We start from the raw sequence: 17,417 nt of genomic DNA on the forward strand, positions 1-17,417 counted from the left end.
AGTGAATGTGATTCTATGAGACAATCATGGAGTTCATGATTTTTAATGAATGTCAAGTATATTTAAACTAAGGGTTTTTCTTATGATACTGCCAAAAACCTGATAGATGAAAAGAAGGCTAGTTGGGATGCTAATACAAAGCTATATGAAACAGAGGACTAATGTTACTAACATTATTTCCTAGAACTCTAATTTAGTTGTCTTCGCTCTATTTTCTCTTCTATTTTAATTTGGACTCATTTTTAAATCTGGCAGCCCCTTAATTCTTGCTTTTTTCTGTCCATTTAAGATATGTAATATGTTGTGTTACCATTTGGTGTTGGTCCTTTGTTATAAAAAATTATGTGCAGAGATTTTATACCATGGGAGGCTGAGGGCCTGATCCCAAGTACACTAAGGGTATGTCTACACTACGGGATTAATCCGAATTTAGATAATTTGGATTTGAGAAACAGGTTGTATAAAGTCCAAATGAGTGCGGCCACACTAGCACAGTAATTCGGTGGTGTGCGTCCAAGTACCGGGGCTAGCGTCGATTTCTGCACCGTTGCACTGTGGGTAGCAATTCCATAGCTATCCCATAGTTCCCGCAGTCTCCTGCGCCCATTGGGATTGTGGGTTAAGATCCCAGTGCCTGATGGGACAAAAAACATCGTCGCAGGTGGTTCTGGGTACAGCCTCACTCCCTCCCTCCCTCCCTCCCTGCATGAAAGCAACGGACGGCAGACAACCATTTTCGCGCCTTTTTTCCTGGGTGGGTGAACACTGCAGACTCCATACCACGGCAAGCATGGAGCCCGCTGAGGTCAAGTCAGCACTCATGAATATTGCAAACACCTCGCGCGTTCTTGTGGAGTTTATGCTCAGCCAGGACCAGAAAAACGAGGCGAGGAGGCAGCGGCGGCGGCAGCGCAGCGACAAGCATGATGAGGACATGGACACGGACACGGACACAGAATTCAGTGAAACCACAGGCCCCGGTGCTTTGGAGATCATGTTGTTAATGGGGCAGATTCTATCCATGGAACGCCGATTCTGGGCAAGGGAAACAAGCACAGACTGGTGGGACCGCATAGTGTTGCAGGTCTGGGACGATTCCCAGTGGCTGCGGAACTTTCGCATGCGTAAGGGCACTTTCATGGAACTTTGTGACTTGCTGTCTCCTGCCCTGAAACGCCAGAATACCAAGATGAGAGCAGCCCTCACAGTTGAGAAGCGCGTGGCGATAGCCCTGTGGAAGCTTGCAACGCCAGACAGCTACCGGTCAGTCGGGAATCAATTTGGAGTGGGCAAATCTACGGTGGGGGCTGCTGTGATGCAAGTAGCCAAAGCAATCACTCAGGTGCTGCTACGAAAGTTAGTGACTCTGGGAAATGTGCAGGCTATAGTGGATGGTTTTGCTGCAATGGGATTCCCTAACTGTGGTGGGGCAATAGACGGAACCCATATCCCTATCTTGGCACCGGAGCACCAAGCCACCGAGTACATAAACCGCAAGGGGTACTTTTCAATGGTGCTGCAAGCACTTGTGGATCACAAGGGACGTTTCACCAACATCAACGCGGGCTGGGCGGGAAGGGTTCATGACGCTCGCGTCTTCAGGAACACTACTCTGTTTAAAGGGCTGCAGCAAGGGACTTACTTTCCGGACCAGAAAATAACCGTTGGGGATGTTGAAATGCCCATAGTTATTCTTGGGGACCCAGCCTACCCCTTAATGCCATGGCTTATGAAGCCATACACAGGCAGCCTGGACAGGAGTCAGGAGCTGTTTAACTACAGGCTAAGCAAGTGCAGAATGGTGGTAGAATGTGCATTTGGCCGTTTAAAAGGTCGCTGGCGTTCATTATTGACTCGCTCTGACCTCAGCCAAAGAAATCTCCCCATTGTTATTTCTGCTTGCTGTGTGCTCCACAATCTCTGTGAAAGTAAGGGGGAGACCTTTATGGCGGGGTGGGAGGCTGAGGCAAATCGCCTGGCTGCTGATTACGCGCAGCCAGACACCAGGGCGATTAGAAGATCACACCATGAAGCGCTGTGCATCAGAGAAGCTTTGAAAACCAGTTTCATGGCTGGCCAGGCTACCGTGTGAAATATCTGTTTGTTTCTCCTTCATGAAAACCCTCCCCCTTTACTGACTGATTTTCTGTAAGGAACCCACCCTGCCCCTTCCCCCAGCTTTCTTTCAAACCAAATAAAGTCACTATCATTTAAAAATCATTTATTCTTTATTAATAGATTAGAAAAAGAGGGAGGGAACCCGGGTGGTATTTGGGAGGAGGATTGCTGGGAAGGAAAAAGCCACAAAGAAAAGGTTAAAAAAATGACAGCCTTTTGCTTGGGCTGTCTACTGGGGTGGAATGGGAAGGTGTACGGAGCCTCCCCCCCCGCGTTCTTACACGTCTGGGTGAGGAGGATACGGAACATGGGGAGGGGGGAGGGTGGAACAGGGGCTGAAGCGGCAGTCTGTTTTCCAGCAGCCGTTCCTGAACCTCCACCAGACGCCGGAGCAGCCCCAGCGTTGCATCCTTCATCCTCTGGTCTTCCTGCCGCCATCTCTCATCTCGATCGTCTCTCCTCTCCTCACGTTGGTCCCTCCTCTCCTCACGTTGGTCCCTCCTCTCCTCACGTTCACTGACTTCTTTCCTATACTTTGAAACTGTTTCCTTCCACTCATTCAGATGAGCTCTGTCACTCCTGCTGGATTGCATAATTTCAGAAAACATGTCCTCCCGCGTCTTCTTCTTACGACGCCTTATCTGTGATAACCTTCGGGATGGAGGAGGGAGGCTTGAGGAATTTGCAGCTGCTGTAGGGAGGGGAAAAAAGAGAGAATTGTTTTAAAAGCTACATTTTGCAGAACAATGCTTATACTCTTTCACGGTGACCAACACTGTTCACATTACATAGCACATGTGATTTCTGTGCAAGGTCGCATTTTGCCTCTTAATGCTGAGTGCTTGTGGCTTTGCTGCTAGAGATCACAGGTCTGGGCAACAGAATTCGGCTTGCATGCGGCCATGGTAAGCCATTGTTTTACAGCTTCTGCACCCTCCTTTCCCACATACCAAGCATAGCCTGTAGAGTGCTGCAGAAGCCTGGCCAATCTCAGCCAGTTGGGGGGGGGGCAGTGTGGGGGGGCTTGTCTGGGCCCCTTCAGGCAAGTAGAGTGCTGCGGTTTTTCTGTTAACATTCAGCAGCACCAGAAAACAAACTAACCCCCCCCCCGCCATGAATTCTCTGGGATGATCACGGTACCCCTCCCCCCACCGCATGGCTGGTATCAGGGAAGATCCCTGCAGGCACCAAACTACCCCCCCCCCCCGCCGCCGACCCCCCCCCCTCGCCATGAATTCTCTGGGATGATCACGGTACCCTCCCCCCACCGCGTGGCTGGTAACAGGGAAGAACCCTGCTAGCCAAACGCGGAAAACTTCAGGGCCAATTTCCCATCTGCGCTTGGCTAACTGCAGGGAAGGATTTATTTTCCGCCACAGGCAAACAGCCCAGTAGGAACGGCCACCTCTGTCCCCTTAATTAAGTTCCCGTATTTCAACCAGGTTACCAGGAGTGATATCACTCTCCTGAGGATTACACAACAAGATAAAGAACGGATGTTGCTTGAATGCCAGCAAACACCGGGACCATACGCTGCTAGGCTTTGTCAGGCAATGATACCAGATTACTTGCTGCAAGCATGGCGTGGTCAAGTGTCCTACCATGGAGGAGGGAATAAGGATGCACTGCCCAGAAACCTTCTGGCAAGGCTTTCGGAGTACCTCCAGGAGAGCTTCATGGAGATGTCCCTGGAGGATTTCCGCTCCATCCCCAGACACGTTAACAGACTTTTCCAGTAGCTACAGACTTTTCCAGTAGCTGAACTGACCGCGAATGCAAAGTCAGGCAAAGTAATCATTAAAAACCGTTTGCTTTTAAAACAAGTTTTATATTTTAAAAGGTAAACTCACCTGAGGTCCCTTCCATGGAGTCAGAGTCTTGGGTACTGGCTTGGGAGGCTTGGGAGGGTACTTCAGTCAGGGTGAGAAAAAGATCCTGGCTGTTGGGGAGAATGGAGTGCTGTGTGCTCTCTGCAAGCTCATCCTCCTCCTCCTCCTCCTCTACCCCATCGGCAGAATCCTCAGGCGTCGAGACTATCCCCGACCCAGAATCCACGAACAAAGGTGGGGTAGTGGTGGCAGCCCCCCCTAGAATTGCATGCAGCTCGGCGTAGTAGCGGCATGTCCGCGGCTCTGACCCGGAGCGACCGTTTGCCTCCTTTGTTTTTTGATAGGCTTGTCTGAGCTCCTTGACCTTCACGCGGCACTGCTCAGAGTCCCTATTATGGCCTCTCTCCATCATGCCCTTGGAAATTTTTTCAAAAGTTTTTGCATTTCGTCTTTTAGAACGAAGTTCTGCAAGCACTGAATCCTCTCCCCATACAGCGATCAGATCCAGTACCTCCCTCACGGTCCATGCTGGTGCTCTTTTTCGATTATCAGCCTGCATGGTTACCTGTGCTGATGAGGTATCTGTGGTCACCTGTGCTCTCCATGCTGGGCAAACAGGAAATGAAGTTCAAATGTTCGCGGGGCTTTTCCTGTCTACCTGGCCAGTGCATCCGAGTTCGGATTGCTGTCCAGAGCGGTCACAATGATGCACTGTGGGATAGCTCCCGGAGGCCAATACCATCGAATTGCGGCCACACTAACCCTAATTCGAATTGCTAAAATCGATTTTGGCGCTACTCCGCTCGTTGGGGTGGAGTACAGAAATCGATTTAAAGGGCCCTTTACATCGAATTAAATGGCGTCGTTATGTGGACGGTTACAGGGTTAATTCGAATTAAAGCTGATAAATCCGAATTAAAGTCGTAGTGTAGACCAGGCCTAAGTCAGTGGAAAGACTCTCATTGACTTCACTGGGCTTTGGGTCAGGTCCTGAAGGAGGAACTCTTTAAAACAAATAAATTTTGTATTATTGATTAGCCAGTAGGTAAATATATACAATAGTGCTATAACAGGTAATATCTCATACTTCCAGAAACACAGCATAACACTGGTACCCTACACTAGCAATTATACACCTTCTAAACATCTATATTCTTTCTTTAACCAGATTAATCATTACTTTCCATTAAAAGGAAATCCCAATGTATCAAAACAAATAACTGGTTAGAGCGGTTGATCTCATATCACCAAGCAGAGACACTAAGGAGAGGATGGAGAATCTCAAAGGGACACTTTCTGATAACACAATAGAATGTGAATGCTAAAAAGGTGTGAACATGCCCAAAGCTCATTCACTTAATAATTCTAGAGAATACTTGTAAGGTGGTGGTGGTGTTGTTTTGCATTAATTGCACAACTCCAGGGTAAACTAGCCACCATCATTAAAGTTAATTGACATGCCAGGGAAAGTTGGTTAGAACATTCCATTCTTTCTGATATATAAATGTATTAGAAAAACTATCATTGCTTTTGAAGGATAGATTGGAGAGAAAGCTCTAAATGCATTCATCAACAATAAATGTTGGCATAACATCTATGGATTCGCTAAAGTCATCTCCATTAATGCATGTTTCAAATTGAACTGGGAAGGAATTGTCCACTATGTATATCTCAGATTAATTCTGCTGATTAAATGCAGCCCTGAAAAACCTACAGAATGCTCTAGACGCCTCATATGCTGGATGCGTCTTCCATCTCGGCCGGGATTGCCCTTCCTTGCACATCTGTTGGTTTGATGATGTTATTCCATTTGTTTTTGTGCAAAGTTGTTAATAGTTTGTACAGCCACCTGCTGCAGTGTTATTTTTATGTTTTTCATTGATACATTTCGGGTTCACTGGAAGATGCTCCTTGTCAGAGCCAGACCCCTCCCCTCTAGTACATCAGAGAAAGGGACTGCTTCCCAGAGAAGGAGGTTACCCTTCCCCCATCCTCCCTCAAACAACAAAAAAGGAAAAGTCTCTGAGTTAATGGATTTTGATATTGTGAGGTACTGGATTTTTAAAGGCAGCTCCCTCAATTCTGACTTCTCTGGTCTGATCAGAATGTTCACACCCTGAGAGAATACGAGAGCTTACTCCCTTATTCCTAAGAGTATGTAGGAAATCAAAGAACAAGGAGAACGCAAATATGCCAAACTTGCCTTCTCAATAGGCATGTATATATTAATAGGCTACACAAGTGGTGCCATGATAGCTAGGCATGGTGACTCCTACTGATGCTTTGGTAAAAATGATGTCCTGGCCTGCAGAGGGAAAATGTTCACTTAAGAGATCATTGTGGAAGAAGCTAGATGCAGATTTAAAACCAGGATATGATGACCAAATTTCTGCCAAAGCCCGGTGCTCAGAAGCACTGAGTGCCATGTCTTGAACAGGAGCCATATCCCCCTCAGTAAGCCAAGAAGTTCCAGCAGTCTGGGACAATGCTGAATGCCTGCTTTCAGATTTTTTTTGTATGATACCATCACAAGACTTGTGACTCTCTCTCTCTCTTTCTCCTCTCCCCTCCCAAGATATCTTATTGGTCAAAAGGAGAGCTCTGTGGTTCTCATACTGGCATTCTTAAAGGGTGACAGATTATATGGGAACTCACTGAGCCATTGGTTGTAGGATTTAAATGATCACATTTCCCAGCCTCTAACAGGATTTCTCCTCTGTTTATTCCCAAATTAAAATAATTTTTAAACCAAATTAGCCATTTTCTTCTGTTCAGATTTCCCCTACCATGTCCATCACCATCTTATTTGAGTGCCAACTACAACTCATGTGAAACTATCATACACCCTCTGCTCTCTGAAGGAAACTGTTCTCCCCTAAAGCAGGGCTTTCCTCCAGCTGTCTTTCAGCCCAGCCCAGCTTCCCTTTCCTGCTACCCACAGCTGTGCTTGTCATGTAAATAGACTAAGTTCCTCAGGGCAGGGGCTATGCTATTTTTTATTCACATGCACAATTATAACTATGTAGAAATAATAACCTATGCATCTAACAATATTCCTATTATGTCACTTGAGGTTAAAAAGGATAGGTACTTTTGTTAATAAAAACAAATGAATAAAGATTTAAAACAACCAAAGAGTTTAGAAAAATGTGAAACTGCTGTTGGTATTAATTCAGAAAGCAAATATCAAGAGCCAGATGATAATGGAAACATCACAATTGCAAGAGGAACCTGTATCGTATATGAACTTTTGAGCCCCCAGAGGGCACTGTTTCCTCTTCCAGATATACACGCAAACTTCTGTCTTGTTAATAAATCCATTGCCAGAACTGTACTTCACACCCATTGAACAGTTGGGGCAGTTCCTTCCGTTTGATTTTGTTCTCGGAAACTGTTACAAAAATATATATATAAAAAAATCTGCCTTCCCTTTTTCAATATCCTGATTCTGTAAGAGCCTGTGAATATCTCTGTATTAGGAAGGGGTAGCACCTGTATCAAAGTAGAGAGACTGGTTGATTAGCCATTTCGCAGCAGTGAACAAATATATCAGGGTTTAGGCAAAACAGTGCTGCATTCTTAAGAGTTGTCCTTCTTATATTTTTTACAAATACAATTCCAGTCAGCAAGGAGACTTGATGTGAATGAAATTATGACCTGTATCTAGGATTTGGCTTTTAGTCTGGATTGTTTCTTTTTTAAAATGATCAGGCTTCTACATTTTCTTATGCAGGGATTGCTTTGGTAATGCAATGCATCATAAGCAGAAGAGTGAGAGCTCCAAGAAGAAGGTACTTGTAGAAGGTATTTCCACTTTAAATAATTTTGTCTCTCTCTCTTACACTTTTTTAATAGTGTAATAAACCCTTGGAAGTCAAAACTGACTACATTAAAAGCTACACTACAGTGAGTTGGAAATACTGGCTGTACTAAAATTTTGCACTGAGAGCCAAAAGTGCTTTCAAAACATCATCTAATTAATCCTAACGGGTGGGTGATATAACTTCATATTTTAGTTATGGGGAAAATGAGGCAGAAGTAAGGAACTTGTCCAATTTGGTTGAAACTTTAATTTTTGTTCCATGGGAAATTCTGACATTTTCAGATTAAAACTATCAATTTTGAAATTTCACACAGAAAGGCCATTTCAAAAGATTTAGTTTCTGAAAAATTTAAACGTTTCCATGTTGTTTTTTTCCCCCAAAGCCAAAATGGAACAGCTAGCTGCCCCAGCTCCCTGGGCTGCCATCAAGGGAAGCCTGGGGCATCCTCCAGGATTTGAGGCAGCCCTGGAAGTCCCCCATTTTGCAGACAGTGAGTTGATGCTCTCAGGCTTCCTGCGGGAGAGCTAGCAACCTAGACTCTGAGAGCCCCTACTAGGGCCAGGGCTTCCAGGCTGTATGGCCCTGGAAGCCCACGCTTCCCACAGCCCACTAGGTGAGCGGTCAGGATACCAGCCGATTTCCATTTAGAACCCTGCCTTCATTTAGGCAGAAGTTCATCAAACTCGAAACGTTTCTGCGGAACATTTTGGTTCCAACAAATTGGCATTTTCTGAGGGAAAACTATTTTGTCAGACGATTCCTGACTGGCTCCAGTCCAAGACCACAGAGGAAATCTGAATGAGAGCTTGCATTAAAACTCCAGAGATCCTGACTCTTGCTCATGTACTCTGAACACTAGATCAGAACTCTCCTCTGCATCATTTAAAGTCCACCCTTTATGCAGATGTCATACTACCTGGGTGTGACATTTCCCCAGAGTACAATCTGGACTGCTTGACAGCTGTGTCCCCTCAAATCTCCAACCTCGGGTGCCTTTTACACAGCTTTGCTATGACAACCACTACTCCTGGACCTGCTCACACAGTTTTTAGTATCAAAATCACTCCTAGCTGAATTACAATGAATGCTTTGGCCAGCCACTCATGAATTACATACAAGGCAACATCAGCAACATCCCAGTCCCAGACCCTTCCCCCAGAAATGTACGTCTTGTACTGCCCAGCTCTCTTCTTCAGGACAATACAAGCTCATCGAAAGTCCATCATTTCATCAATGAAAATGACATGCACCAGCCTTATTATCTCAAGTGGCAGTTCCCAAACACTTCAATCCAAACACACTGGTTTAGATAAAACAATGAAATTAATTTATTAACTACAGAACGATAGATTTTAAGTGATTACAAGTAATGAGGCATCAAAATCATAATTGTTACAAAGAAAATAAAAAGATAAATCACAAATTTAACAAGCTAAGTGAACTTTAAAGCAAAAAGGTTTCTCTCACCAAAAGCTAATAGCAGCCAGGACCTCCCACCCCAGTTCAGTAATGCTTCCTTCTTTGTCTTTCAAGCTTTGTTGATGTTGTGAGAAGAGAAGAGGAGGGAGAGAATTTGTGTTGTGTCCCCCCCTCCATTCTTATATCATTCTTCCTCGAAGCTCCTAACTTTCCCATTGTCAATGTGTAAAGTTCTCACTCAGACCTATCTTACTACGACAGAATGGCCACTTAACTAGTCTATAACAGTTCATCTGAATTATGCTGATACCTGACGAGGGTGCCAGTTTGTCTTTGTCTCTGAAAAGGTGGGTTTGGGCCTGCATTTCTAACGCTGGCACATGTTACAGCAATATTATACAGAAGAATCTTATAACTTTACATACAGTGTTGATAAACATTTTACCAAGACAATAATGTTCAGCAGGTTATGAGTTTTCAAATACCACCTCACAACGCATACTTCATACAAAATGTATCATGGTCTTGTAAAAAGGATGAATATAGGGTAGGGGTGGCCGAACTTATTGACCCTCCAAGCCATATCCAATAATTTTCATAAGTTCGAGAGCTGCAAGACACACAATCTGCCCTGTGGGTTGGTGCCTGCCAGGGCGCAGGGCTTCTGTCCTGATGCGCCCCCCCCACAGGGCTAAAGCCCCAAGACCTCCTTCCTTGCAGAGCAGAAGCCCCAAAATTCCTGCCCCACATCTGGTAGGTGGAGAATGGGGGAAGGGGGGGAAGGGGGCTCCGTGAGCCACACTAACTATAAAAGAGCCACATGTGGTTCACAAACCATGGTTTGGCCACGCCTAATATAGGGTACAGTCTGTCACACTGGGGCAGTCATAGAACTTAAAACTTAAACAGATTTCTAACATCATGTCTTCTCATTTGTAAATGACATACTAAATGTAGCAACCTGCATGGGAGTTGGACGAAGGAACACAGATTGCAGGAGGCAAGCATTTGAAGGAGGCACCAGGAAGCCACTCTGTTTGCCTATGGTTTGAATGCCAGCTGCAGTTGCAACACCTCTGCTAAAAGTTCTGTTAATAAAGAGCAAGTTTGGTTTTAGAAATATGAAATCCTCATGTTATTACCCACTGAACAGTTTCAATTTTAAAATTACAGGTTGGGCCAGACAAGCAGTAGCAACATATTTCCACAAAGGGATGTGAGTTTGAAATTAGTTAGTTCTTGATTCCTGGGCTAGTAGATGTGTGAAGTTTTATGGAGGCTTTACACTAATGCTGTGCTTCAGTTGGACAGAAGCGGCACATACTCCACAGGGGAGCTGCATCCTGTCTTCCCCACTGTGAGGAGGAATGTCCTTCCATATAAGGTGAGGTTCTGGACAGGAGAGAATCCTTGAGTCTTAAAGGTCCCAGGGTAAACAAAGTTAGAACTTATGCCATTGGCAAGTATATGCTTATGTTATATTTTGTGTTGGCTTCAAACTATAGTAAACTTTTAATCAGCCTAGTTGTGAGAGGCTGGTTGCCAAGAACAACTTTATGAAGTTGATGTAGTCCCATACATATATCTTAAGTACTCTGATTTATGAGATGTGTGAACATGTTCTAAAGAAGCAGTTTTGATAGTGCTGTGTCCATAATAATGTTGTGAATGTTTTTTACCTCAATGTTTGCCCAAAGTAAAACATGTGTTTTAGATTCATACATTCAGATTTTTTAAAGCAATTGACCATGTGTGGCAAACAAAATCTGCATCTGATGCCAATGTATGCTAAGCACTGTTATTTCTCTCTGTTAACACATACTGGGTAATGTATTATGTTTTGCTGCACATGAGATAATTTCACCCAACATTAGCTAAGGAGTGTTCATGGCAAATGAAATCAAATAGCTGCAATTAATAAACCTGAATGCCAGTGTGTGTGTGTGTGAGAGATAATTGTATTTAGGAAATACTAACCTGGTTCATAAAGTGCCCTACATTCACAAAACATTATTTAACATCTGTTCAAGCCTTATTCATTTGTAGCCTGTGAATGGAATGATGATTTTTTAAAGGCAAGGCAATCAACAGTTGGAACGGAGCTGGAAACCAATTCAAAATGACACAATGCTGTGCACTACCAGGCTTTAATACCAATGAAAATAATACAGATGCTGATTTTACCAAACTAAAAGAAATTCATAAGTGCTCATGAATGAATTCTACCATGTATTATGATAATACTCATAGCTAGGATAACATTGTTTATATTATGGAATCATCTGAGCAGGATCAGGGACCAGTTGTGCTAGGTGTTATACAAATGCATAGCCCAATCCTACAAATGAATATGCACATGAGTAACATTACTCTTGTGAGTAGTCCCATAGAAGTTAATGGCACTAATCACATATGTAATGTTATTCACAAGCATTTACAAGAGTTACACAATTAAACAGAAGCCCACATTGTCAACTGTATTTAGGTGCCTAACTCCCACTGGTTTCAATAGGAGGTAAGTACCTCAATCTGAGGATTCTGGGATTTTAGTCCTGATCATGAAGACCTTACAGTCCATGGCCCTGTGCTTGTAATGAGTAGGTGAACCCCAACTGACTTCAGTGAGTCTGCACAGATCCATATGCAGGCTTCAGGGGCTAAGAAGCCACCAGTGAGAACATAGGACAACTGTTGAAGACTGTAGGGCTAACATATTAATAATTAAGCAGTTTGATTTTTATTTACATTCTTTTGTTTTGTTTAGGGCTGTTATATCATATACTGCATCTGAATACATAAAAGCAGTAAGATTTCACTTCACTTCAAAGAAAATGTGCCACAAATATTTCCTCCTCTTCATATTGTTATGGTATTAATGGTGATGGGCTCTGTATAGGAAGAATATCAACATGTATAGGAACCAACTTAAGCACATGAGAGAAGGTTACTTACTGTAATTGGAGGTTCTTCGAGATGTGTCGTCCCTATCTGGATTCCAACTATGGGTGTGAATGCGTGCCATGCTCCAGAACTGTTCATTGTAGGGTCCGTTGATCTGCACACGTTGTGTGTTGACCATGTGGTGCGTCCGAGGCTTTAAGGAGGCTGTACAGGTCAACGCCACTCCAGTTCCCTTACCCAGAAGGAAGGGAGCCCAGAGCAGAGGAGCTGAAGGGTGGGACTGGAATCCAGATAGGACCACACATCTAAGAGTATAATTACAGTAAGTAATCTTTTCTTCTGCTTCGAGTGATGGTTACTATATGGATTCCAAATGTGGAAGAGTATCGAGCAGTGGTCAGTGCGGAGGTGGGTACGAGGGCTCATGAGAAGAGAGACGGTGTGCAGGACAGCGTGACCGACTGCTACATCTGTTGCAGAGGCAGGGGTGATGGCATCATGGGCAGAAAAGGTGTGGCCGGAGGTCCAGGTGGCTATCTTACAAATATCATGCCATGGGACATCTGCGAGGAAGGCCAATATAGCAGTATATGCCCGCGTAGAGTGGGACGTGACACGAGAAAGTGTATAGCAGTTGGTGATGCACAGATGATCCATTTAGAGAGTCACTGAGAAGAGAGAGCATGTGGCCTCGGCAGCGTTCTGCAATAGTGATGAAGAGTCGAGTAGACATAAAGAAGGCGGGGGGAAATTAAGATAAAGATAAAAGGCTAAGGCCCGTGTTAGGACTGAGATTTCCACTTTGAACTTTAGGGTACAAATGTAGGGGCCTGCATAAAAACTTCTAAGCTTAATTACCAGCTTAGCTCTGGTTCGGCTGCCACCATTTTTAATGGATTCCCTTCCTGGGAAACCTTGAAAAACCTTCACCAAATCCCTGGTGAAAACAAATCCAACCCCTTGGATTTAAAACAAGGGGAAATTAACCATTCCCCTCCTTTCTCCCACCAACTCCTGGTGAATCAAGATCCAAAACCCCTTTGGATCTAAAACAAGGAAAAAAATCAATCAGGTTCTTAAAAAGAAGGTTTTTAATTAAAGAAAAAGGTAAAAATTATCTTTGTAAAATTAGTATGGAAATCAACCTTACAGGGTAATCAAACTTAAAGAGCTCAGAGGACTTCCCTCTAGTCTCAGGTTTAAAGTACAGCAAACAAAGAGAAACACTTTAGTAAAAGGTACATTTACAAGTTGAGAAAACAAAGGAAAACTAACACGCCTTGCCTGACTATTTACTTACAAGTTTGAAATAGGAGAGACTTGCTTAGAAAGATGTGGAGAACCTGGATTGATGTCTGGTCCCTCTCAGTCCCCGAGAACGAACACACTCCCAAACAAAGAACACAAACAAAAGCCTTCCCCCCCCCAAGATTTGAAAGTATCTTGTCCCCTTATTGGTCCTTTAGGTTAGATGCCAGCCAGGTTACCTGAGCTTCTTAACCCTTTACAGGGAAAAGGATTTTGGAGTCTCTGGCCAGGAGGGATTTATAGTACTGTACACAGGACAGCTATTACCCTTCCCTTTATAGTTATGACACGCCCCCCAAATCACAGATAGTGTTGGATGTTTGGTTCCACACTGGCTGTGATTTCTTCCTGGAGTTTTAGGAGAAAACAGAGTTAATAAGACACATGTACCTTTAGACATACTACTGATTGTATAAAAACTAACAATATGTTTCATTTCAAAAACAATTGTTAACCAGTTAACTTTGGGAAACTTTTTCGGGAGAGTGCATCAGCCACTTTGTTAGAAGCTCCCGAAATGTGTTGTATTTCAAAATTAAAATTTTGGAGAGCTAAACTTCACCGAAGAAGTTTTTTGTTATTTTCCTTGGCGGTATGAAGCCACTGTAGCGCAGCATGGTTTGTTTGTAGTTGGAAACGCCGTCCCCAAACATATGGGCGTAGCTTTTTCAGCGCATACACAATGGCATAGCATTCCTTTTTGCTGATTGACCAATGGCTTTTCCTCTCAGACAGTTTTTTACTGAGAAATACGACAGGATGGAATTTTTGATTCGGTTCTTTCTGCATTAAAACTGCTCCCACGCCTTGCTTGGACGCATCTGTGGTTACTTGGAACGGTTTGTTAAAGTTTGGGGCCCTTAGCACAGGGTTAGACATGAGTGTTGCCTTAAGCTGGTTAAAGGCCTTTTGACACTCATTAGTCCACTGAACTGCATTTGGCTGTTTTTTTTTGGTTAGGTCTGTTAGCGGGGCGGCGATTTGGCTGTAGTGGGGTACAAATTGCCTATAATATTCAGCCAAGCCTAATCCAGGTTTTCCACATTTTTCTAAGCAAGTCTTTTCTATTTTAAACTTGTAAGTAAATAGCCAGGCAAGGCGTGTTAGTTTTCCTTTGTTTTCTCAACTTGTAAATGTACCTTTTACTAAAGTGTTTCTCTTTGTTTGCTGTACTTTAAACCTGAGACTAGAGGGAAGTCCTCTGAGCTCTTTAAGTTTGATTACCCTGTAAGGTTGATTTCCATACTAATTTTACAAAGATAATTTTTACCTTTTTCTTTAATTAAAAACCTTCTTTTTAAGAACCTGATTGATTTTTTCCTTGTTTTAGATCCAAAGGGGTTTTGGATCTTGATTCACCAGGAGTTGGTGGGAGAAAGGAGGGGAATGGTTAATTTCCCCTTGTTTTAAATCCAAGGGGTTGGATTTGTTTTCACCAGGGATTTGGTGAAGGTTTTTCAAGGTTTCCCAGGGAGGGAATCCATTAAAAATGGTGGCAGCCGAACCAGAGCTAAGCTGGTAATTAAGCTTAGAAGTTTTTATGCAGGCCCCTACATTTGTACCCTAAAGTTCAAAGTGGGAATCTCAGTCCTAACATGGTGGGAGCGGTGGGATCATTTTTAAACCCAAAAGCCAGTGAGATTTTTTTTTCCTTCTAGCTGCTTGGAAAGCCGAGCTGGAAGTAGATAGATGCATATCTTATCTCTCCTTGCCTGAAGGCAGAGGTGTTAAGTTTTTTTTTTACAGGTCCTTTGTTAAGAGAAGGGTTCAATTAGCAAATGACTGGTAAAAGGTATTTACAAGCTGAATTGTTTTTTTTTCTTTTTACATCCTCGGGAGTAGCTAGTTAGAAAGTTACTGTTAACTCTGCAGCAGCCAGAGCTGAGAGCTTCCCAGTTTGTCAACTGCAAAGGGGGTGACCCAGCACAAGAAAACAGGAAAATAACTACCAAAGAAGAAAAAGCCAAAGAGGAGGCCCACAAGAGAGAGATAGAGCTGAGAGACAGAGAGGAGAAAGCCAAAGAGGAGGCCCACAAGAGAGAGATGGAGCTAAAAGAAAGAGAAAAAAAAGCCAAAAAAGAGGCCCATGAAAGAGAGATGGAGCTGAAAAAAGCCAAAGAGAAGGCTCACAAGAAAACTATGGAGCTGAAAGAGAAAGAGATGGAGGAGAGAGAAAAAGAAAGGAAGCATGAACTGGAAGTAGCAAAAGCTAAGCAGGATGCACCAGCCAATGCTAACAACCCCCCTCCAGGTACCACTTCCCATCCCAGAAAATTCCCCATCTACAAGGCAGGCGATGATACTGAGGCCTTCTTAAAAAATTTTGAAAGGGCCTGCCTTGGATACAGCATCACTGCAGACCAGTACATGGTAGAGCTGAGGCCGCAGCTCAGTGGACCCTTAGCAGAGGTGGCGGCTGAAATGCCTAAGGAACACATGAACAGTTATGAACTTTTTAAAAACAAGGCCAAACTCAAAATGGGGCTAACACCCGAGCATGCCCGTCGGCGGTTCAGAGCCCTAAAGTGGAAACCGGATGTGTCATTTACCCGTCATGCCTACCACATTAACAAAAATTGTGATGCCTGGGTATCAGGAGCAAATGTTAAATCTCTGAAAGATCTGCTGTCCCTAGTAAAAATGAAGCAGTTTTTAGAGGGTGTTCCTGAGGAAATAAAAAGGTACATCCTAGATAGGAAGCCCAAAACTGTAACTGAGGCGGGGGAGATTGGAGCCCAATGGGTGGAGGTGGCAAAAAAAAAAAAAAAAAAAAAAAAAAGGTAAAAATTATCTTTGTAAAATTAGTATGGAAATCAACCTTACAGGGTAATCAAACTTAAAGAGCTCAGAGGACTTCCCTCTAGTCTCAGGTTTAAAGTACAGCAAACAAAAAGAAACACTTTAGTAAAAGGTACATTTACAAGTTGAAAAAACAAAGGAAAACTAACACGCCTTGCCTAGCTATTTACTTACAAGTTTGAAATAGGAGAGACTTGCTTAGAAAGATGTGGAGAACCTGGATTGATGTCTGGTCCCTCTCAGTCCCCGAGAACGAACACACTCCCAAACAAAGAACACAAACAAAAGCCTTCCCCCCCCAAGATTTGAAAGTATCCCCTTATTGGTCCTTTAGGTTAGATGCCAGCCAGGTTACCTGAGCTTCTTAACCCTTTACAGGGAAAAGGATTTTGGAGTCTCTGGCCAGGAGGGATTTATAGTACTGTACACAGGACAGCTATTACCCTTCCCTTTATAGTTATGACAGCCCGCCAAACATCAAGAGGGTGGAGTGCATGTTCTCAAGGAGTGGCATGTGGTTTGGGGTAGATGATCAGGGTGTGCACGCACTGGTTGAGGTGGAATGACGAGGTCACCTTGGGGAGAAATTTGGGATGGAGGCACAGGGAAGACAGTGAAAGGTCCACCATCAGGGCTGCCAGTTCACTAACATACCATGCAGAGGTGATAGCCATCAAAAAGATCACCTTCATGGAAAGATGAGTGAGGGAGCAGGTGGCAAATGGTTCAAAGGGCAGCTTGGTGAGGATGGAAAGGACAAGGTTAAGGTCCCAGGAAGGAGAAGGCTTCTGGATGGCAGGGAAGGCATTGAGAAGGCTGCAAAGGAAGAGGGAGGTAAGCTGGGTGGATGAAAATGGAAAACCCATCCACAGGCGGAAGGAAGGCACTAAGCGTGGCCAGGTGGACATGGACGGAAGAGTGGGTGAGGCCTAAGCAATGGAGAGAAAGCAGATAATGCAGGACGGTGGGAATGGAGATGGAGTGCAGGTGGTGCTGGTGGTGCTGCACTCAGGTGGTAAAAAGATGCCATTTGGCTTGGTAGCATGCTCGAGTGGACGGGCGTCGGCAATGGGTAAGGATGTTGTGGACAGAGGAGGAGCATGTATTGTCTATGCATGAGCCCCATCCAAATACCAGGTCATGAGATGGAGAGGGCTTAGGCTGGGATGTCAGCTGGCTGTTCGCTTGCGTAAGGAGATCAGAGAGATGGTGTGACGAT

This window comes from Malaclemys terrapin, chromosome 2 (assembly GCF_027887155.1).
Source record: "Malaclemys terrapin pileata isolate rMalTer1 chromosome 2, rMalTer1.hap1, whole genome shotgun sequence".
NCBI lineage: Eukaryota > Metazoa > Chordata > Testudines > Emydidae > Malaclemys > Malaclemys terrapin.